This window comes from Oncorhynchus masou, chromosome 33 (genome assembly GCF_036934945.1).
Source record: "Oncorhynchus masou masou isolate Uvic2021 chromosome 33, UVic_Omas_1.1, whole genome shotgun sequence".
NCBI classification, from domain to species: Eukaryota; Metazoa; Chordata; class Actinopteri; order Salmoniformes; family Salmonidae; genus Oncorhynchus; species Oncorhynchus masou.
Genome location: NC_088244.1, coordinates 30,049,771 through 30,075,476, shown reverse-complemented (window position 1 = coordinate 30,075,476; position 25,706 = coordinate 30,049,771).

The following is a 25,706-nucleotide window of genomic DNA, read 5'->3' as shown; positions in this document are numbered from 1 at the left end:
CGGGAAGGCATTGGCTATATAGGCCCCATGAATTTAGTTTGAAATAGTCACTGCAACAAATTAAAACTATCAAATCAAAATTTACATTGCTCTTTCTTAAAGAAACTGCCGTGGCCTAATTCCAATCGTTTCAAATTATACAGCAAATAAAGGGTATATTGTCACCATTAAAGGCATTTTCTAGTTTTAATGCTTGTTCATGCGCGTTTTACGTCAGGTCTGATTTATAATGGGAAACATCCATATGTATGGCTTGCACCAAGTTTATAAATCTCAATATTTCTGTACCTCATAGACTTTTCAGAAATGCCACACATAGAAATGTAGTGTGATGGTTATAAATAGAAATGTAGTGTGATGGTTATAAATGAGGCACTCATTAGAAAAGGTTCCACTTTTACAGCTCCAGGAGCTGACAGACACCCAACTGAGTTTACTACTATCCCTGGAGGGATGGAACACAGAAGAATAATCCAGCAGCACTGGTAACAACTGAAATAACCCAAATGACCTGCTCCTACAGATGCACTGAGAGGGACATTTTTGCTTCACATTTTGACCCAAGATACACATTTTGCGAGGCACAAAAACCCATTAATGTGAATTGCTAAAGTTAACAAGTACAGATAGTTTTCTTCTTCTGTCATAAAAAGTTAAGTGACAATTGGTAGAGAAAATGTTCATAATCCAACAAGTGACTCAGGGTCTGCCCTGAGCACAGCAGTGAGGAAGAGTGGGAGGCAAAGGACACCATGGTGTAATTACTGTTTTAATGTGAATCTTAACATGCTTAACAGCTAGCTCGTTGTGCAGGGCACAACACCCACTCCTGATCTAGTACAAGGTCGCAAAGCGAGATACTGCTTAATCAAATGTAAATAATTATTCACAAAAACCAACTGAAGGTTATCTACAAAAACCTGTTTATAGCTTCAGGAAATTGTTTTCATAAAAGTCAACAAGGTGCACCAGGCACACAGTTAGTGTCATGCCCTTACCTTAGTTATCTGACAAGGGTGGGTTGTGTAGTTTTTGTATTGTCTAGGTTTTTTTTGTATGTTTATGGGGTTAACCTAGTCTAGGTGTTTTTATGTCTGGTTGCCTAGATTGGTTCTCTATCAGAGGCAGCTGTTTATCGTTGTCTCTGATTGGGGACCATATTTAGGTAGCCATAATCCTTGGATAGTTTGTGGGTTGTTATTCTATGTTTAGTTGCCTGTTTGCACTAGTCATAAAGCTTCACTGTTAGTTTTTGTATAGTTTTGTTCAGTGTTCATACTTTTCATTAAAAAAGTTATGTACGCTTATAACGCTGCGCCTTGGTCTCATCATTATGAGGACCGTGACAGTTAGAGAACATTTAAAACTCTACAGAGCAATAACAGTGAACTCAACATAGCAGGACATTTAAATGTACCCTTGTACAAACAATTGTTTTTATTGAACCATATTATTATCATAATTACTGTAACATGAATAGTCTCATACATGGAGACTGTTCATAGTTCTCGATTTCATTTTACTTTCACCATTCTGTGCAATTCAAAGATTATTTTCGATTTTTGAACCCATCATCAATCAATAAAATGTATCAGCCGATGTCAGAAAGTGCTAATCAGAAACCCAGCCTAAAATCATAAACAGCAAGAAATGCAGATGTAGAAGCACGGTGGTTCGGAAATACTCCCTGGAAAGGCAGGAACCAAGGAAGAAACCTAGAGAGGAACCAGGCTCTGACGGGTGGCCAGTATTCTTCTGGCTGTGCCGGGTTGAGATTATAACAGTACATGGCCAAGGTGTTCAAACATTCATAGTTGACCAGCAGGGTCAAATAATAATAATCACAGTGGTTGCAAAGGGTGCAGCAGGTCAGAAGTGAATGTCTTTTTTTTACCCTTTTTTTTACCCTGGGGTCCTGTGTGGCTCAGTCGGTAGAGCATGGCGCTTGCAACGCCAAGCGTCGTGGGTTCGATTCCCGCTGGGACCACCCATATGTAAAAGTAGTGGCCCCAGCCGACTTGTAAGTCGCTTTGGACAAAAGCGTCTGCTAAATGGGATATATTATTATTATTATTATTACCCCTTTTTCTCCCCAATTTCGTGGTATCCAATTGTAGCTATTGTATCCAATAGTAGCTACTATCTTGTCTCATCGCTACAACTCCCGTACGGGCTCGGGAGAGACGAAGGTTGAAAGCTACTATCTTGTCACCATTACACAAACCAACCAGCCGCACTGCTTCTTAACACAGCGCACATCCAACCCGGAAGCCAGCCGCACCAATGTGCCGGAGGAAACACCGTGTACCTGGCAAACTTGGATAGCGCTCACTGCACCCGTCCCGCCACAGGAGTCGCTGGTGGGCGATGAGACAAGGACATCCCTACCGACCAAGCCCTCCCTAACCCGGACGACACTAGGCCAATTGTGCGTCGCCCCACGGACCTCCCGGTCGCGGCCGGTTACGACAGAGCCTGGGCGCGAATCCAGAGTCTCTGATGGCACAGCTGGCACTGCAGTACACCCGGGAGGCCAGAAGTGAATGTCAGTTGGATTTTCATTCAGAGTTAGAGCATTCAGAGTTAGAGACAGCAGGTGCGGTAGAGAGAGAGTCGATAACAGCAGATCCGTGACAAGGTAGCACGTCCGGTGAACTGGTCAGAGTTCCATAGCCGCAGGCAGAACAGTTGAAACTGGAGCAGCAGCACGACCAGGTGGACTGGGGACAGCAAGGAGTCATCAGGCCAGGTAGTCCTGAGGCATGGTCCCACTATTTATATATAAATATATATACAGTATATATAAACTCAGCAAAAAAATAAATGTCCCCTCATTGTCAACTGCATTTATTTTAACGTGTAAATATTTGTATGGACAAAGGATTCAACAACTGAGACATAAACTGAACAAGTTCCACAGAAATAAATGTAATAATGTGTCTCTGAACAAAGGGGGGGGGGGGTCAACATCAAAACTAACAGTCACCAGCTGCATTAAGTACTGCAGTGCATCTCCTTCTCATGGACTGCACCAGATTTGCCAGTTCTTGCTGTGAGATGTTACCCCACTCTTCCACCAAGGCACCTGCAAGTTCCCGGACATTTCTGGGGGAATGGCCCTAGCCCTCACCCCCGATCCAACAGGTCCCAGACGTGCTCAATGGGATTGAGATCCGGGCTCTTTGCTGGCCATGGCAGAACACTGACATTCCTGTCATTCCCGCACAGAACGAGCAGTATGGCTGGTGGCATTGTCATGCTGGAGGGTCATGTCAGGATGAGCCTGCAGGAAGGGTACCACATGAGGGAGGAGGATGTCTTCCCTGTAACGCACAGTGTTGAGATTGCCTGCAATGTCAACAAGCTCAGTCTGATGATGCTGTGACACACCGCCCCAGACCATGACGGACCCTCCACCTCCAAATCGATCCCGCTCCAGAGTATAGGCCTCTTTGTAATGCTCATTCCTTTGACAATAAATGCGAATCCGACCATCACCCCTGGTGAGACAAAGCCGCAACTCGTCAGTGGAGAGCACTTTTTTGCCAGTCCTGTCTGGTCCAGCAGCGGTGGGTTTGTGCCCATAGGTGACGTTGTTGCCGGTGATGTCTGGTGAGGAGCTGCCTTACAACAGCCCTACAAGCCCTCTGTCCAGCCTCTCTCAGCCTATTGCGGACAGTCTGAGCACTGATGGAGGGATTGTGCGTTCCTGGTGTAGCTTGGGCAGTTCTTGTTGCCATCCTGTACCTGTCCCACAGGTATGATGTTCGGATGTACCGATCCTGTGCAGGTGTTGTTACACGTGGTCTGCCACTGCGAGGACGATCAGCTGTCCATCCTGTCTCCCTGTAGCGCTGTCTTAGGCACCTCACAGTATGGACGTTGCAATATATTGCCCTGGCCCTAAGGCACGTTCACACAGATAAGTAGGGACCCTGAGAATCTTTCTTTTGCTGTTTTTCAGAGTCAGTAGAAAGGCCTCTTTAGTGTCCTAAGTTTTCCTAACTGTGACCTTAATTGCCTACCGTCTTTAACAACCGTTCCACAGGTGCGTGTTCATTAATTGTTTATGGTCATAGAACAAGTATGGGAAACAGTGTTTAAACCCTTTACAATGAAGATCTGTGAAGTTATTTGGATTTTTACGAATTATCTTTGAAAGACAGGGTCCTGAAAAAGGGACGTTTCTTTTTTTGCTGAGTTGATATATATATACACTACCTTTCAAAGGTTTTGGGTCACTTAGAAATGTCCTTGTTTTTGAAAGAAATTCAATTTTTTGTCCAGTAAATTGATCAGAAATACAGTGTAGACATTGTTAATGTTGTAAATGACTATTGTAGCTGGAAACGGCTGATTTTTAATGGAATATCTACACAGGCGTACAGAGGCCCATTATCAGCAACCATCACTCCTGTGTTTCTATGACACTTTGTGTTAGGTAATCCAAGTTTATAATTTTAAAAGGCTAATTGATCCTTAGAAAACCATTTTGCAATTATGTTAGCACAGCTGAAAACTGTTGTCCTGATTAAATAAGCAATAAAACTGACCTTCTTTAGACTAGTTGAGTATCTGGAGCATCAGCATTTGTGGGTTCGATTACAGGCACAAAATGGCCAGAAACAAAATCTTTAGTCTGAAACTCGTCACTCTATTCTTGTTCTGAGAAATGAAGGCTATTCCATGTGAGAAACTGCCAAGAAACTGAAGATCTCGTACAACGCTGTGCACTACTCCCTTCACAAAACAGCGTAAACTTGCTGATCACACAACACGTTAGAGACATGCAAAGCAGTGCACCAAAAGATGAAGTGTGGGAATGGATGGCTGGCAGGGTGCAAACTCAATCAAAAAGGTCTGTGGAAATACAACCTGAGATGTGTAGCGCCAAATGCGCTTTTACCCTACTTGGTGACACCTATCCACTCTTTGGGAGATATTGGTGTGGACAAGATAGTTTATTGTTTTGTGGGCAAATGGTGGAATCCTGCTGTGCGAAAAGAGGCTGAGACTGTCGTGGCGAATTGCAACATTTGCATGGAAAACAACACCAAGGGACGAGTTAAAGTACAGCCATGACGAGCGCCTGCCCCACCGTTACCCTTCAGACATCTACAGCTTGACGACATCACGCTGCCCAAATATAAAGGACAAGAAGATGTGCTGGTTGTTGTTGATCATTTCTCACGATGGGTTAAAGCCTACCCTACTAAGAAACGAACAGCTCAACATGGGGGGCCAAAATGGGAAGGTCCTTATCGGAAGGTCCTTATCAAGTTTTGCTCTTAACAAGGTCAGAACTGAATGTCCAGGAAAAAGCACGATGGATACATGTCACTCATTGCAAAGTTGTCCATTTTCATGACAAATCGGAGGCTGGAGAATAAAGAACTGACTGATTAGCAGTCAGGGGCCAATCTCGGGTGAAGAAACATAGTAAGATGATCAGAACCTGATAAGCTTCTATGTTGTACACCGCAGTCATCATATTAGGGATATCTAGGTGAAATGTCCAACTTTTTCCTGAAAATCCAGACATGCTTGCTTCGGGAAATCTATGTGAAATGTCAATTTCTCTTGAAACCAGGACATGTTACTTTTAATTTTTGTTTCCTTAGTTACAGGTTATGAGATTCTATCATCTGAAGTTGCAGCAATATCCATTGACCCAAGGACTGTACATGAAACGATACAAGATCACCAGTGATGTGTTCATTAGAGAAATCCTTATCAACCAGTGGAAAGGAGGAATAATTTCTCACTACCGGCAGACTGTCAGAACATAATTTCTAATAGTTATCTATGTGGGACTGATACCGGTGTGGAAGAGCTGGTCACTTTTAAAGGACTCTGTGAATGATTACCTTGTCAATAAGCTTGAATATTATTGTCTTGCAGATACATTTTTGTGAGTTTCCTCCTAATACAAGATGTGCTAGGAATCGTAACATCATCATCACACCTGTTAGCACTTATTTCCTATAACTTGAAATCTATTTCTTATTGCAACAGCAAGTTAAATATGTCCTTTGTGTTTCAGTCCGGGACTCATAGCTACATGTGACAAGTTCTCATTGGTTCAAATTGTCTATACATTGAGCCTGAAATTGGATACTTGTTATCTGGCCATTGGCCCAATTTTATTGCCAGGAATTCGAATTGGTCAACCAAAGGCTAGGGTTGGGGGTATAAAACTGCATCCTGTCTCTTTGTTCTGTGGGAAGAATCACTGAAGACAGTGAAAAATGACCATCTACTTCCCAGCATAACAACTATGACCTATTTCTCTCCCCCTGATTTGCTTTGAGGTCTGTGTTATTGAAGAATAACATCAACTGTTAACAACATGTATTGATCACATATTTACTAACGCTGCAGAAATCTGCTCTACAGCAGTGTCCACATCCATCGGATGTAGTCATCATAATATAGTAGCCATATGTAGGAAAACCAAAGTTCCAAAGGCTGGGCCTAATATAATGTGTAAGAAATCATACACAAGGTATTGTAGTGATTCCTATGTTGAAGATGTAAAGAGTACTTATTGGTCTGTTGTGTGTAATGAGGAGGTCCAGTTACTAACAAGGATGCACCCATTAAGAAAATGACTGTCAAAACTGTTAAATAGCTCTGGATTGATTAAGAATGTGAAACATAATGAATGGTAAATAAGTCTGGCTGCACAACTGATTGTGAAACATATTGCAAATGGAGAAATCTTGTGACTAAACAAAAAGTAGAAAAACTGTACTATGAAACAAATATACATTATATAAAGAATGAGAGTAAAAAGCTTTGGAGCACCTTAAATTAAATTAAATGTTGGGCAAAAAGGTCAACTCTGCTCCAACCTTCATTCAATCCGATGGCTCATTCATCACAAAACTCACTGATATTGCCAACTACTTTAATGATTTTTTTAATTGGCAAGATTAGCAAACTTATGCTTGACGTGCCAACAACAAACTCTGAACCTACACGACCATTCATAACTGACCACATTAGGAAAGACAAGCATTGTCATTAAGAATTCCGTAAAGGGAGTGTGGAAGAGGTGAAAAAAGTATCGTTGTCTATCAACAAGCCAGCTGGGTCTGACAACTTGCATGGAAAATTACTGAGGATATTAGCAGACTATATTGCCATCTTTTCAATCTATACCTACAGGAAGGTGTGTGCTCTCAGGCCTGGAGGGAAGCAAAAGTAAATCCGCTACCCAAGAATAGCAAAGCACCCTTTACTGGCTCAAACAGCCAACTAATCAAACTGCTACAAACCCTTAGTAAACTTTGGGGTAAAATCATGTTTGATCAGATACAATGCTAAATTAACAACTGGTTTTCAACATTCAACACTTACACAAATGGCTGATGATTGGTTGAAGGAAATTGACTATAAGAAGCTTGTGGGAGCTGTTTTGTTAGTCTTCAGCGCAGCTTTTGACATTATCGATCATAGTCTGCTGCTGGAAAAACGTATGTGCTATGGCTTTACATCCACTGCTATATCTGCTATAAGCCTATGTGTCTTTGTATGCCGATGACTTGACATTATACCCGTCAGCTACCACAGCAAGTGAAATCACTGCAACACTTAACAAAGAGCTGCTGTTAGTTTTAGAATGGGTGCAGGTAATAAGCTAATACTAAACATTTCAAAAATGAAAAGCATTGGGACAAACCATTCACTTAACCCTACACCTCAACCAAATATTATAAGGAATAATGTGGAAATTTAGCAAGATGAGGAGACTAAAGTGCTTCGTATAACCCTGGATTGTAAAACTGTCATGGTCAAAATATATTGATGCAATATGCTGAGGTCAGTTTGTAATAATGCGCTGTTCTGCTTTCTTGACATTTCTATCAACAACAGTCCTACAGGCCCTAGTTTTGTCACACCTGGACTACTGCCCAGGCATATGGTCAAGTGACACAAAGAGGGACATAGGCAAATTACAGTTGGCCCAGGACAAAGCAGCACGGCTGGCCCTTAAATGTACACGTCAATCTCTCCTGGCTCAAAGTAGAGGAGAGACTGATTGCATCACTACTGGTCACTACTGGTCTTTTGACATGTTGAAAGCACTGAGATGTCTGTTCAAACAACTAGCACACAGCTAGCACACCAATGCGTACCACACAAGACATGCCACCAGGGGTCTCTTCACTGTCAGCAAGTCCAGAACAGACTCCGTGAAAAGCACAGTACTACACAGAGCCATGATAACAGTGGTTCTTCCTTTCAAGGTTTTGACCTTATGCCTCGACCGTTTTTGGTAGATGGCGGCAGATTCTGGTAAATTGCGTCATTCTGGCAACAATGGCTGACACCAAAATAATGTGCCATAGAATTCTACAGCACCCCGCAAGCTGTGCTGCAGTACGCCACAACTTTTAAAGGAAGAACCACTGTACATGAAACTCTATTTCACATCAAGTAACACATGCAAGCAGTAAAATCAGATTTAAAAAACAGATGGAACAACGTGGACTGTGAGTACACACACACACATACACATGCTAGCACACACACTCTACACACAAGTACACTGTGGTATTGTTGTATGGTGATATTGTACATTTGGATACGTAGTGGTGTAGTAATGTTATTTTATGTACTGTTTAATTTGTTTTTTTTGTTTTTTTTTGTGTGATATGCCAACAGCTAAATGGGGATCCCTATTAAAATAAACAAATATCAAAAGAATGTTGATGCCTTGTAATTTTTATGTTCATCATTGCGCAAATTGTTTCGACAACTTAGACCCTGCTCTATTGCTCTGATGGGATCATTTGTGGGCAGATGGAGGAAACAAATTATCTATGTGAAATTGTTTGTTTAATGAATCATTCTGTGATTATCAAACTTGAAATATAAAAAATAAGCAAAATGACTCATCATTGAGGGATTACTGTCCTAACAATTGTGGAAATAATGAAAGGTGAACATCAAATACATAGGGAAACTACTGCCAGTCAAGGCCAGGGAATTAGGAGAGTAATGGCCACACCGTGTAGAAAATAGCTAGCTGAGGATTTTGGGGGAATACTAGCAATGTATTTAAAGCAGTTCTTTAAAGTGGGTGATTGTGGAAAGACAGAGTTTAAGAGCGGGTTAAACACCTGATTCTAAACATATTATAAACACAGCCAATTAACTGTACACAGTTAATTTTTTTCATGTCTACCGTTTAGTTTAAGACTTTCATTGGTAGAAAATGTTTGAGTGAAACAAATTAACGAAACAAATAAACTTTTTCTCTGACCAAATGCATGCTGTTTTTCTTTGCGGTGACATCACACATCAATATTGCACAGCATTTGCGTGTGAAGACCAAGCAACCTATAAATCCTAGGATGTATTTTATGGTGAGCATGGTGGAGGAAGTCAGTAGATGACGCAACACAATGTGGCAGAATTCCAGGGACCATCACCATTTAGGTGGCATTTGCAGAGTGATATGCCAAGCACTGAATTAATGGGTCTTGCACCTTCAGCAGATTGTGACCAGGTTTATTAATGTGGAAATGTGAAGGGTTTGCATTAAAAAAAGAATGTGAAAAAAGTTTGTCAAACAACATATATAGACGTCATTAAATAAATGGAGCTAATCAGAAACCCTAAAAGCAAATGAGCTGTAAAAAAGACGTAATATTACTGCTAATATTCATCAGAGACAGGTAAATGACGGCGAGCCTAGAGATTTTAATGCATGTTAATGCAGCGGTGTCTGTAAGGGTCCACTCCGGTCCAGGCTGGAATACAGAGTTATTAACACTTTGATATATTCACTTAATTAGGTTTTAAGTTGTGTTGTAGAATGACCTCTGTGGCTAAAGGAATAATGTCATCATGGATAAAGATTTTTCAAGACAACGAGTAATACAATTATTTAATTGTACATGTACATTACAGACTTTGTTAGTGCACACATTCATACAGATGGTTTATATGTGTTTGTGTTTGATACATATTTCCAATTTCAATTTTCATGGCAACAAAAATATTTAGCAATTCAATATAGTTTTTCACTGGCAGCCCTAAACATCAGTATACCAGCGTTATTAAAACTTCTAATGCTTTTGTGGGTACCCTGATTTGTTATGGGAGGAGTGTCCAGCAACCTTATGCTTCACACTCTGTTTGAACCTTGTAAAACAGTGTGATATCATCTTATCTCCTCTGGCCCAACAAAGGTTATCTCTAATGGAGTACTGTGTAGTCTGACGTTATTACCAGCAAGGTCCACTGTGTGGAGTAGGAACACCAGCAGTTAATTTTGCATCAGGACAAATCAGATACTTTACACACAGCAGGGAAAGGGTGGTTGGTGTCAGAGGACACTGGTGGGAGGAGCTATAGGAGGACGGGCTCATTGTAACGGCTGGAATGGAATCAACGGAAAGGTATCAAAACATCAAACATATGGAAACCACATGTTTGACTCCATTCTGTTTATTCCATTCCAGCCATTACTATGAGCTCTTCCTCCTATAGCTCTCCCCACAAGCCTCCTGGTGTGGAGTTTACTGCAAGTAAAGGGATGTGATGATAAGATGAGGCTCCAGATTTTGATGCCAAAGGTAGGGGCGGAGAAAGGGGAAGGAGATGGAGATGGAGAAGGGGAAGAGGAAGGAGATGGGGATGGAGAAGACATAGGGGAAGAGTAAGGAGATGGGGATGGGAAGACGACGGGGAAGAGGAAGGAGATGGGGATGGGAAGACGACGGGGAAGAGTAAGGAGATGGGGATGGGAAGACGACGGGGAAGAGGAAGGAGATGGGGATGGGAAGACGATGGGGAAGAGGAAGGAGATGGGGATGGGAAGACGACGGGGAAGAGGAAGGAGATGGGTATGGAGAAGACAGAGGGGAAGAGGAAGGAGATGGGGATGGGAAGACGATGGGGAAGAGGAAGGAGATGGGGATGGAGAAGACAGAGGGGAGGAGGAAGGAGATGGGGATGGGAAGACGATGGGGAAGAGGAAGGAGATGGGGATGGGAAGACGACGGGGAAGAGGAAGGAGATGGGGATGGGAAGACATAGGGGAAGAGGAAGGAGATGGGGATGGGAAGACGACGGGGAAGAGGAAGGAGATGGGGATGGGAGGACGATGGGGAAGAGGAAGGAGATGGGGATGGAGAAGACAGAGGGGAAGAGGAAGGAGATGGGGATGGAGAAGACAGAGGGGAAGCGGCAGGAGATGGGGATGGAGAAGACAGAGGGGAAGAGGAAGGAGATGGGGATGGGAAGACGACGGGGAAGAGGAAGGAGATGGGGACGGAGAAGACGACGGGGGAGAGGAAGGAGATGGTATGGGAAGACAATGGGGGAGAGGAAGGAGATGGGGATGGGAAGACAACGGGGAAGAGGAAGGAGATGGGGATGGAGAAGACGACGGGGGAGAGGAAGGAGATGGGGATGGGAAGACGATGGGGGAGAGGAAGGAGATGGGGATGGGAAGACGACGGGGAAGAGGAAGGAGATGGGGATGGGAAGACGACGGGGAAGAGGAAGGAGATGGGGATGGGAAGACAATGGGGGAGAGGAAGGAGATGGGGATGGGAAGACAACGGGGAAGAGGAAGGAGATGGGGATGGAGAAGACGGAGGGGAAGAGGAAGGAGATGGGGATGGAGAAGACGACGGGGGAGAGGATGGGGATGGGAAGACAACGGGGAAGAGGAAGGAGATGGGGATGAAGAAGACGGAGGGGAAGAGGAAGGAGCTGGGGATAGGAAGACAACGGGGAAGAGGAAAGAGATGGGGATGGAGAAGACGATGGGGAAGAGGAAGGAGATGGGGATGGGAAGACGACGGGGGAGAGGAAGGAGATGGGGATGGGAAGACAACGGGGAAGAGGAAGGAGATGGGGATGGAGAAGACGACGGGGAAGAGGAAGGAGATGGGGATGGAGAAGACGGAGGGGAAGAGGAAGGAGAAGAGGGGAAACGTAAGAGGAATGGGAAGATGAAGGTTAAGGGGAAGTGGAAGGGGATAGGGGAGGGGAAGAGGAGCACACTTATGCAATTACAAAGCAATGAATAAATGACCAAGTACATATTAATGTTGTTATTACAGTCTCACCAAGCATGTATAGGATAAGCCCCATGTGTTACCAGATGTATGTTTACATTCCTCAACATGTATTACATGGACTTCGATAATTAGATCATTTGTATGGCAATAATCATTCATACTGGACCTCCATTAAAAATGAATATCATGTATAAATGTGATGTGTGATTGTATACGTCTAAGGATATGTGTTGGACATTATCAACATGATTATGTGCATAGCCAAGCAGGCTGCTCCACTCCCAACGCCTCAGCAGGTAAATCTGCACCATCAACGAGCAGATGGTTTATGCTTGGTAGGAAAAAATGGCATGAAATAAATATACAACATTTTTATCTGAGCCGTTGTAATGTCATTGAGGAGAAGGCCAGGGAGGCTGCATTGTTGGGCTTGGCCAGAAGAATGAAAAGCCCCCTTATTCATCCTGTCTTATTGCGCCGTGCAGCAGCTGGGTCACAACAGGCTCGCTTAATAAGGGCTATGATATACCTCCGCAAGTTTATTGACAGGGTCTTGGATGCTTGCTCCATGAGGGAGACCGTTACTCAGTGGAAAAGAAGTCTTGGTCTAACACCAAAAGACAAATTCACTGCATCTTATTAAAGGGATATAGGGAGGACCGAACCTTAAATATTATATTGAAATACAAATTAAATTCACATGATTCTCCTGTTGTCACTGATGAGGAAAAACAGTATACTCTTATGTTAGAGAACATTCCCTAATTTTCCCACCATCAAAACCTGTTTGAAAATGTGTCTTATTTGCTCTATGTCATACCTGAAGATAATACCTACTTCAAAACTAATATGTATAATATATGTGATTTAGCAGACGCTTTTATGCAAAGCAAAGTTATGGTAAATTAAAAAAATTGTATGGGTGGTCCCAGGAATCGTTCCCACAATCCTGGCGTCGCAAGTGCCATGCTTTAATTGGACCACGAAAAGTATCCACTAAACAGCTTGCTTCAGTCTTTATCCTTGACTGGGTCTTTAGCCCTGTGGGTTAAGCAAGTGGCTGCATCTCTTGCTGCATTTTCTTTAGCCCCAGGTGGAGCTCCTCTTGTGTGTTGTCATTCACTGTGTTTGATGTTGTAAAGGCAACGTGTGGTGGAGAACGTCTACCTTTTCATCTCGCCCGGAGGCTGTGGGACAGAATATCCACCACGCAATGCCCCCGACGGAAGAGCCGTGCTGCACAGTTAGATATCTAGTCTCCCTCTCTGGTTCAGGGTGATCACAGCTAGCCTCCCAGAATTGCTAAGTGCCTCCCACAATCCACAACAAAGTGCACAATAAACTGATTTCCAGAATATTATTTCACTTTCAACAGAATCAAAGATAATGCTGTACTTCAAAGGCCAAGTCAGATGTACAGTGCATTTGGAAAGTATTCAGACCCCTTCCCTTTTTCCACATTTTTAATGTTAAAGCCTTATTCTAAAATGGATTGAAAAAACATTCCCTCATAAATCTACACACAATACCCCATAATGACAAAGCAGAAACGGGTTTTTAGAAATTATTATAAAGGTATTTCATTTTTTTAAATACATTTGCAAGCATTTCTCTTTGTTATTATGGGGTATTGTGTGTAGATAGATGTTTTAAATTGTATTTAATACATGAATACATTTTTTTAAAGGCTGTAACCTAACAAAATGTGGAAAAAGTGAAGGGGTCTGAATACTTTCTGAATACACTAAGTGCCATTGTTGAGGGACTTCCTGTTGCTTACATTTGTTGTCAAACATGCATTCATACTGATTGGGTATACTGGAACAAATACAACATTTGTTTGAAAATATGTATAGTTGATTGCATCTCACTGCTTTCAGGATATACAAAACACCTTGCAGCACATAGTAGTATCCAGCTTTTGATAGCTGACTAAGTACAAAATATGCACTGTTCTGTTGGTTCATCTGACTAATTCCTCCAACCATGGAAGTTGATTACTACAACTTTTAGAGCTATGATGAGCTCACAATGCTGGTCTGCAAAGAGACACCATTCACACAAATGTTATGTGAGTAGTATATAATAATACCTAATAATTGATACCTGATACCAAATTCAAAACGGCTCTTACTGTTTTGCAAAATTGTAATTACAGTGTGTGGTGATCTGTTGCTCTGTTGTGTTTAACTGTACCTGCCCATTGAGCATCTGTCCTGTTCGATGAGTATCAGCGTCTTTTCTCTCTCTCTCTCTCTCTCTTAAAAACTCAGTTCTAGAAGACCCCTGTGATCTCGGGACTCAGCGCCAGTCCAAATAAGCCATAAATCTCTGCAACCCTGCCTCATAAATCGCCCGGCTCTTCAAGGCTGTCAGCTTTGAGACTGCTTTTACAATCCGTTCCATTTCATTTAGCTCTTGCTAGAGGCACTTTAATCGTATCCTGTCCCTGTCGGCTAGCTGTGATTCATTTACTCTCATCATCCCCTGAGTCAGTGGCGTTAGTCTAGAGATGTTTGGGATAGAGGCTGTGGGGCATCTGATAATGTGGACATCAGATTTTTAGATACTTTCCTTTTCTTTTCAGTAATAATTCTGTTTTGTTGTGCATAGAAGTATTGTGTTGATGACTGAACAGCTGGCCTACTCCTTCTGCAATAATTGTTCAATTCATTGATGTTTCTGGTAATGCTTATAATAAAATAGTGGAAGGCCTAGTGTCAATCTGTGCCGCGGAAGGTCTGCACTATAGCACAATTGAAATTTAAAGGCAATATTCCCATGTTCGCGGAGACTGCATTCACGGTAAACGCTGCATATATCAGCTCAATCAGAAATGATCTTTCAATTTCATTTACTCTATAACACAGATCTTCCGCACTCTGAATTGAATCCAGCTCTAAATTCCTCCATGGAGTTTGCTTTCTAGGGTATCCCAGAAACTGGATTATGGATTTTGATTGAATGGGACCCTGTGTCTCAATATACTCAATATATTATTTTACTATGGGCTCGATTCAATGCGTATTTCCAAAGTTAAGTGCTATAGCGCGATTACATTTAAAGGCAATGTTCCCGCGTTCGTGGAGACTGCATTCACGGTAAACACTTCATATGTCGGCTCAATCGGAAATGACCTTTCAATTTCAAGCGCGCTATAGAGCTGAACTTTGGCAATACGGATAGAATCAAGCCCTATGTCTAAACATACTGAAGTTCCCCCACACCAACACGCCCAAGTATAAAGGATTCTGGGTTGGTAATTGCTCTTTTTTGGGGAGTTGGCTGTTATTACTGCTGTGTCTTTCTGAGAGATACGACAGTACCATCAACTGCTTATTGACAGCTTGTCTCCTGCAGTTTAGGAAGCATCAGAAGATTATAATTTCTCCATCTTTCCTTTAACTCCTGCTGCTAAAGATTGCCTGAAGACAGGCTTAATATTTACAGATGACTTTGGTAAACAGGGAGATAATTATTTTAGAGGCCTTCCTGTCAGTCAAATCATGTCTCCCAGAAATTCAAACAAAAGAATGGATCATTCTGAAAGCACTGACGCTATGGAGCCACCCCCTAGTGATAAATGTCACATTTTGGTGATCTTTTTTTGGTAATGCTTGTGATAGAATAATTGAATGGCAAATTCCTTCCTGGAGGTTGCTGAGATGTGTGCTAATGTTTAGGGAGTTTTAAGTAGTAATTAATCCAATCTATCATGGTGAAAGGCAGCCTGCCATTACAGATTCCATGGGGGAATGTGACAAGATTAAAAGAAACAAAGCTGGAAAAAAACAACATAGGCTGTACATGAAGACATGTAAACATGCAAAATTAACATTCGCCATTAAATTGCCACCTGGTAGATGAAATATCTGAGGGTTTAATGGCTTCGATTAAATGTCTGTCAGACACTCCACAAATACTGTATGTACTATACTAACAAATCTACAACAAAGATGTATATTCAAAAAAGGAACCTCTAATAGTAGAGCAATTTGACAGAAAAGAAGCAATCAGAAAATGCTGAATTCCATTGATGGACAGTGCACATTTAAAACAGTGCCTGTAGCTCGCCAGTGAGGACAGGAAATAGATTTCCTTCCTCCTCTTCATCTGAATTACTCACCTGTCTGTGAAGGGATCAGAGCAAACCTGAGAGGTAATTGTCGATGAGTACACATCTGGCAGACAAGACAGGCTTAGATATTGCACATTAAGAACTCCTCCATGTAATACAGGACAGTCTAATGGGCTGTGCACATCATCCTACTTGGCAGCTCACAGTAGTGCAGGAAGACAGGGTGGCAGCATTTTTAGTGGTCCATATTAAACAATGCCATAATCCAGTCATTTCTTCCTGTTGGTATTTCCACCGGCCTGTCCCTAGGGAGATATTGGGGGTATCCCCTTCAGAGCACATCAAGTGACTGGGATTCCCTTTAGATACATTAAAAATCAACCATGACCACCCATAATCGCAGAAACCTCAAACACACCGCAGTGACCAAAGCCAATACCACCATGATATTATAGCACCTTTCTCCCACTGACAAGTTGCATAACAGCAGATTTTTTCTGGTTCTTTCATTATAACAGACCATGCAGGTCACCTGAGTAGTAATCAGTTCCAGTGTTTTACGAGCCCTGCATGTCACTCTCCGCTCCATGCTGAGTGTTGGATGGCAAAGGTGTAACGATCTTCTTCATCTGATGAGGAGTATGAAAGATCGGACCAAAATGCAGCGTGGTAAGTGTCCATTTTAATGACATATAACTGAACACTGAATACAAAATAACCAAAGTGAAACAATGAAAATCGAAACAGTTCTGTATGGTGAAACACAGACACAGAAAACAACTACCCACAAACCATAGTGGGAAAACAGACTGCCTAAGTATCGTTCTCAATCAGAGACAACGATTTACAGCTGCCTCTGATTGGGAACCATACCAGGCCAAACATAGAACTATAACACATAGAACAAAAACATAGAATGCCCACCCCAACTCACGCCCTGACCAAACTAAAATAGAGACCTAAGAAAGGAACTAAGGTCAGGACGTGACAAAAGGTGCCATAACAAAACTTATCTCCAGCAAATTCAGATTACATTCAGTTACATTTGCGTTCCCTCTATATTTCTTCCTAAAGCTACGAAAAAACTAAAGCTACTTCTTTATTAATGGGAAAGAAATGTTTATGTAATTACCACACACATTACTAAGTGATCAGTTAAGTGCTCAAACAAATTAGAATACCACATATTAAGGGTTGTTTTGGCGGTGTCGGACGTGGAACTGTGTCAGAGCTGTCAAATCAACAAGCGGCTCCCGGAACATTGCCATTGGCTGCACGGAGTCACATCAGCAAAAGCCCCATGCAGCCTTGTTTACACATTTGAACACTGGAATGTGAGATGTAATCTACACCTCGATTAGGCTGTTAGAAATCCTCATCATTTAATTTCATGATTTTCAATTTGAGTGTCATTACTTCTATATAGCCTAAACTTTCCCATTCTGAACGTCGTGTCAATGATCACATTAGCCATCGCTAACCAATTTGATAGCTCTAACACATTTACACCTCCGACACAGCCAAAACACCAGCTATGTGGGTGTCGGCTATTGCAGGTTAACGCTTGATCTGATTGAATCTAGGCCTAAATGCATTTTAAGTGCTTTACAGGATATCTTTATTAGTTGAGATTATGATTATACAGTGCATTCGGAAAGTATTCAGACCCCTTGACTTTTTCACATTTTGTTACATTACAGCCTTCTTCTAAAAATGATTCAAATGTTTTTTTCCCCCTCATCAATCTACACACAATACCCCATAACTAAACAAAACAGGTTTTTGCTAATTTATAAAATATAAAAAACAGAAATATAATTTACATACAGTAACTATTCAGACCCTTTACTTAGTACTTTGTTGAAGCACATTTGGCAGCAATTACAGCCTCAAGTCTTCTTGGGTATGATGGTACAAGCTTAGCACACCTGTATTTGGGGAGTTTCTCCCATTCTTCTCTGCAGATCCTCTCCAGCTCTGTCAGGTTGGATGGGGAGCGTTGCTGCACAGCTATTTTCAGGTCTCTCCAGAGATGTTGGATTGGGTTCAAGTCCGGGCTCTGGCTTGGCCACTTAAGGACATTCAGAGACTTGTCCTGAAGCCACTCCTGCATTGTCTTGGCTGTGTGCTTAGGGTCGTTGTCCTGTTAGAAGGTGAACCTTCGCCCCAGTCTTAGGTCCTGAGCAGGTTTTCATCAAGGAACTCTCTGTACTTTGCGCTACTCATCTTTCCCTCGATCCTGACTAGTCTCCCAGTCCCTGCTGCTGAAAAACATCCACGCAGCACAATCTTAGTTTCATCAGACCAGGGAATCTTGTTTCTCATGGTTTGAGCGTCTTTAGGTGCCTTTTTTGGCAAACTCCAATCGGACTGTCATGTGCCTTTTACTGAGGAGTAGCTTCCGTCTAGCCAATCTACCATAAAGGCCTGATTGGTGGAGTGCTGCAGAGATGGTTGTCCTTCTGGAAGGTTCTCCCATCTCCACAGAGGAACTCTAGAGCTCTGTCAGAGTGACCCTTGTGTTCTTGGTCATCTCCCTGACCAAGGCCCTTCTCCCCTGATTGCTCTGGGAAGAGTCGTGGAGGTTCCAAACCTCTTCCATTTAAGAATGATTGAAGCCACTGTGTTCTTGGGGACCTTCAATGCTGCAGACATTTTTTGGCACCCTTCCCCAGATATGTGCCTCGACACAATCCTGTCTCGGAGCTCGAGGGACAATTCCTTCAACTTCACGGTTTGATTGTTGCTCTGACATGCACTGTTAACTGTGGGACCTTATGTAGACAGGTGTGTGTCTTTAAAAATCATGTCCTATCAATTGAATTTACCACAGGTGGACTCCTATCAAGTTGTAGAAACAACTCAAGGATGATCAATGGAAAAAGAATGCACCTGAACTTAATGAGGCTCATAGCAACGAGTCTGAATACTTATATAAATAAGGTATTTCTGTGTTTTATTTTTTAATACATGTGCAAAAATGTTTTTAAAAAACTGTTTTGGCTTTGTCATTATGGGGTATTGTGTGAAGATTGCTGAGTATTTTTTTTATTTAATCCATTTTAGAATAAGTAACTTGAAAAAAGTGGAAAAAGCCAAGGGGTCAGAATACTTTCCGAAGGCACTGTATGTGGAAATGGAACCACTGGCCTATTGTGTCTATTGCAGTTGGTGTGGTGCATTGTAGACAACCAAATTAAAGGTTTTTGTAGCGGGCACCTTTTATGTGGTATTCCATTACCTTTAATTCAATTCATCCTGTTTTGCAATGATGAAGAGAAAGAAGAACTGGATGTCAGAAGGTGAATTCACCAATTTGTAAGTCGCTCTGGATAAGAGCGTCTGCTAAATGACTTAAATGTAAATGTAAATGTAAAGAAGCCCCAGAATCTGGCTACCATTGGACCGTTGCAAGATTAACCTTTTACTGCAGTGGGCTAAATCAGGGTCACAGAGTGATTATTGGTAGTCTTAAGTAAATCTATTTGAAACAAAAGTCTACACCTCACACAGATGGTTATGTGCTTAGAAAAAGAAGATGTATTCAATTTTGAATACATCTGTATTCAATTTTGAGTTTGAATCCCAATATTATACTTTATATACATACATTACAGCAGAAGACTGAAATAAAACAAAGCTGTTTGACATACAAGTCGGAAGTTTACATACACCTTAGCCAAATACATTTAACCTCAGTTTTTCACTATTCCTGACATTTAATCCCAGTAAATAGTCCCTGTCTTTGGTCATTTAGGATCACCACTCTATTTTAAGAATGTGAAATGTCAGAATAATAGTAGAGCGAATGATTTATTTCAGCTTTTATTTCTTTCATCACATTCCCAGTGGGTCAGAAGTTTACATACACTCAATTAGTCCTTGGTAGCGTTGCCTTCAAATTGTTTAACTTGGGTCAAACATTTCGGGTAGCCTTCCAAACGCTTCCCACAGTAAGTTGGGTATATTTTGGCCCATTCCTCCTGACAGAGCTGGTGTAACTGAGTCAGCGTTGTAGGCCTCCGTGCTCGCACACATTGTTTCAGTTCTGCCCACAGATTTTCTATAGGATTGAGGTAAGGCTTTGTGATGGCCACTCCAATACCTTGACTTTGTTGTCCTTAAGCCATTTTGCCACAACTTTGAAAGTATGCTTGGGGTCATTGTCTAATTGGAAGACCAATTTGCGACCAAGCTTTAACTTCCTGGCTGATGTCTTGAAATGTTGCTTAAATATATCCACATAATTTTCCTTCCTCATGATGCCATCTATTTTGTGAAGTGCACCAGTCCCTCCTGCAGCAAAGCCCCTCCACAACATGATGCTGCCACCCCGTGCTTCACGGTTGGGATGGTGTTCTTCGGCTTGCGAGCCTCACCCTTTTCCTCGAAACATAACAATGGTCATTATGGCCAAACAGTTCTAATTTTGTTTCATCAGACCAGAGGACATTTCTTCAAAAGGTATGATCTTTGTGCCCATGTACAGTTGCAAACCGTAGTCTGGCTTGTTTATGGCGGTTTTGGAGCAGTGGCTTCTTCCTTGCTGAGAGGCCTTTCAGGTTATGTCGATATAGGACTCATTTTACTGTGGATATAGATACTTTTGTACCTGTTTCCTCCAGCATCTTCACAAGGTCCTTTGCTGTTGTTTTGGGATTGATTTGCACTTTTCACACCAAAGTATGTTCATCTCTAGGAGACAGAACGCGTCTCCTTCCTGAACGGTGTGATGGCTGCATGTTTCCATGGTGTTTATACTTGTGTACTATTGTTTGTACAGATGAACGTGGTACCTTCAGGCGTTTGGGAATTGCTCCCAAGGATGAACCAGACTTGTTGAGGTCTACAATTTTTATTCCGAGGTCTTCGCTGATTTCTTTTGCTTTTCCCATGATGTCAAGCAAAGAGGCACTGAGTTTGAACATAGGCCTACATCCACAGGTCCACAGGTACACCTCCAACTGACTCAAATTATGTCAATTATAATTTCAGAAGCTTCTAACGCTTGACATCATTTTCTGGAATTGTCCAAGCTGTTTAAAGGCACAGTCAACTTAGTATATGTAAACTTCTGACCCACTGGAATTGTGAAACAGTGAATTATATGTGAAATAATCTGTCTGTAAACAATTGTTGGAAAAATTACTTGCGTCATGCACAAAGTAGATGTCCTAACCAATTTGCCAAAACTATAGTTTGTTAAAAGAAATTAGTGGAGTGGTTGAAAATGAGTTTTAATGACTCCAACCTAAGTGTATGTAAACTTCCAACTTCAACTGTACACTACATGACCAAAAGTATGTATGTGGACACCTGCTAGTTAACATCTTATTTCAAAATCATGGCAGTATTTTTTTTAATACTCTAACAGCCTCCACTATTCTGGGAAGACTTTCCACTGCAGCAGGGAATTTCTTCCATTCAGCCACAAGAGCATTAGTGAGGTTGGGCACTGATGTTGGGAGATTAAGCCTGGCTCAGATTTGGCGTTCCAATTCATCCCTAAGGTGTTTGATGAGGTTGAGGGCAGGGCTATGTGCAGGCTAGTCAAGTTCTTCCACATCAATCTCGACAAACCATTTCTGTATGGACCTCGCTTTGTGCACAGGGACATTGTCATCCTGAAACAGGAAAGAGCCTTCCCCAAACAGTTGCCACAAAGTTGGAAGCACAGAATCATCTAGAATGTCATTGTATTCTGTAGCGTTACGATTTTCCTTCACTGGGACTAAGGGGCCTATCCCGATCCATGAAAAACAGCCCCAGACCATTATTCCTTCTCCACCAAACTTTACAGATGGCACTATGCATTCAGGCAAGTAGCGTTCTCCTGGTATCCGCCAAACCCAGATTCGTCCATCGGACGGTGAAGCGTGAATCATCACTCCAGAGAATGTGTTTCCGCTGTTCCAGTGTCCAATAGCGGTGAGCTTTACACCACTCCAACTAATGCTTGGCATTGCGCATGGTGATCTTAGGCATGTGTGCGGCTGCTCGGCTATGGAAACCCATTTCATGAAGCTCCGAAACTAACAGTTATTGTGCCGTTCTTGCTCCTAGACATTTTCACTTCACATTTACAGCACTTACAGTTGACTGGGACAATTCTAGTAAGGCAGAAATTTGATGAACTGACTCGTTAGAAAGGTAGCCATGTTGAAAGTCACTAAGCTCTTCAGCAAGGCCATTATACTGCCAATGTTTGTCTATGGAGATCGCATGGCTGTGTGCTCAATTTTATACACCTGTGGGCAACGGTTATGTCTGAAATAACAGAATCCACTAATGAGGACAAAGAGGGCGCTTTTGGTCGTTGGCTGCATGAAAGGGCTGCACTTGTTACAGATTAAATGTGGAATACTAAAGGTCTCATTCATTCATTCATTGCACTCCCACTTAGCTCTCTCACTAACACCCCATCCCCATATGCCATCACCAAGTTCATACAGGGGTTAGAAAATTGTGCCACCAAGGAGTCCGGTCAGTAATGAAAATGCTGGAATGGAGCTTTTTCTCCCTGTGCTCAAATTCCATCTATACAGACATGGTGCTTCAGAAGCTCAAGGGAACCCTCTTGGCTTCTTTTTTAAGGTCAGCCACAGAAAGTAACTCAGTCACTGGCACACAAACATAAACTTCTACCCCGATAAAGTAGGCACGATATACCCAGCTGCTCTCCGATAGGGTATTGTAAAAGGGTCCAGCATGTGAGTACATGTACTTTCCATGTCCCCTCAGTAACACCCGTTATGCGTAACATGGATCAGAGGCCTGGTACATATTGTACATGTCTAAACCCTGCTCTGTCCTTTTACCCTGCAGACATTTTCCATTTTTGCTGTCTGCCCTCCCCTGGCTGCCACTCAGAGTTCATGCTGTCGTTTGCACAATAACGTAGGTCAAGTGGAAAGCAAAGACTAGACACAGCGACAGGTGGGCTTCCACACCATTTACAGACAATATGATCTGACACATACCAAAGCATAGGTTCACCAAATCAGTCAGACTCAATCTGAAATACTGTATCTCAAGAAAGCATCTAAATGTGTTTACTCACACCTGAGCAATAGCCATAATAGTATATGTTGTACCCCACACATTTAGGGTACAGCGGAAGTTTTGAGATCCAACAGAAGCAAATGAAGACAGATCCCTAAAGCTGACAACAATAGATGCGCTGTAACACAGGCGATTCACATCAGTGTAAAACATGTCAGAGGAGGGGAAGGCCAATGCCTGTGTACTCAGTGTAGAGTGATCTAGATGGCTGATCTCAGCGGTTCTGCTTTGGCTGCAGTCAGATGCCAAATAGCAACTGGGGAATAATTTCCTGGTTGAACACATATTATTCTAATGAATATGTCAGCCAGGCTCACACAGGGCAGAGGGTATACAGGGAGGTAAAGCTTTTCAAGGCACAAGATATACATGCCCACTCTTTGACTGGAAGGAGAGCGAGTGCACAAGTTCAATAGGCTTTTTTTAGTTTCCTTTTATTTGTTTTCTTTTGTGTGTATTTAATGATGGCCTGTATAGGTCTGGAAAAAAACGGCAGTTATTGTCTCTTCTTTTTTTACTCTGCATGTTGCTCTGTCTATTCTCATGGATGTTTCCTCATTCAGAGGAAATTTTATAATTTTGTGCTGCAGGAGCTGTATCTACTAAGCTCTCTTCCAGGACAATGTGGACCAACCGTACTTCCAATGCAACAATTGTTTACTCACAGAGGCCTGTAGAGAAGAAGCAAACAGATTAAGGACTTGCCCAATCTATTGGGGAAAGCAGTACCTTCTCGTTCTCTACTCCGCAGGCTGGGAGCAATTCCGATGTGTTGAGAGTATCACCACCATGTTAACAGTCATGACTGAACGGCCAATGCCTCCCAGGGACCCCTCCCAGAAGAAGTCTCCCACTTCCCTGGAAAATGAAGCAGGACCGTCGCTTCTGATGGATTCAGTGGATGATACTGTCACCATTTTTGCTGCCCAAACATGGAAGCACGTCACCCACCGTGAAGTGGCCTGTGGCGAGTGGTGCTTCTTAAGAGGTGGGAAGCCCGCCTTAAATCCATTTGTGGAACAGCTTCGCCCTCCTGGCTTCGGAGGTTTTCAGCGCTATTGTCCCCTATCCTGACACCATCCCTGTCAGGATTTGGCCAGGGTTGTTCCGGGTCCTGACAGAAACACAGAGCCTTCTGTCAGGACCCGGTTTCAAACCTGGGTCTCCGGAGTGAGAAACAGTCACTTAACCAACTGAGCCACGAATAGTCAGCAGAACCCAGAAGATGAGGCAGACACAGCAGTACTTAAGACGGTGTATTTAATAAAGTAAAAAGGAGAAGTCCTTAAATACAAAAATGGCAAATCCAAAAGGTGGTAGGAATAGCACAAAAAAGCCTCAAGAGACACTCAGAAACAAAAACAGAATTCCACAAGAGCATCGACAGGAAAACACAGAACACTAGGGCTGGGTGCTAACATACAAACACAGAGCACAGAACTGAGGGAAACTAAGGGTTTAAATACAATCAGGGAAAAAAAGGTACAGGTGCAAATAATAATGGGGAACAAGGGAAAAAACATAAGGTCAAAAAGCACAATGGGGGCATCTAGTGACCAAAACCCGGAACAACCCTGGCCAAATCCTGACAATCCCAGGAGGATTCTGCCTTGGACCCGGATCACCAGACCTCAAAAGTGTGTCTGACGCATCGGCTCCTCCTCTGTTATCTCACCAGTCGTTATAATCGGCAGCTCTATGGTGAGAAACATCTTGGTTCCCGGGGCAAAAAACCTATCATGGTGCTTGTGTAACGGACATTTTATGCCCGAATACGGGGGCTGTCGCTGTTGTTATCCATATGGGATCTAATGTCATTAGGATGGCTTGCTCAGAACATCTGAAACTGGACTTTATAGAACTGATTGGAACTCTGATAAACGTCCAATTATTTCAGGCCCAGTGCCACCACTGAGTTGTAGCAGCGAAAGATTCATTAGGTCGCTGCCACTACTGTATCTCTGTTGGAGTTAATTTTGTGGATAACTTCGACAGCTTTTGGAAACAGAAGATGTTCTACAGACAGGATGGGTTCCATCCAAATCATCTTGGTGTCAGGACCCTTTCATTGCATTTTAAGTTTGCTCTCAGACATTGACTTATCAACACCCAAAGACCCGCTCAGGTAATTACAACCATAAGTTATCCCTATGCCAGTCTGCTGTTCACATGCAGACTGGGATGTTCCTGTTCCCAAGAAAGCTAAGGTAACTGAGCTAAACGACTATCGCCCCGTAGCACTCCCTTCCTTCATCATGAAGTGTTTTGGAGACGAGTCAAGGACCATATCACCTCCACCCTACCTGACACCCTAGACCCACTCCAATTTGCTTACCGCCCCAATAGGTCCAGAGACGACGCAATCGCAATCACACTACCCAAACCCATCTGGACAAGAGGAATACCTATGTAAGAATGCTGTTCATCGATTACAGCTCAGCATATAACACCATAGTACCCTCCAAACTCGCCATTAAGCTCAAGACCCTGGGTCTCGACCCCGCCCTGTGCAACTGGGTCCT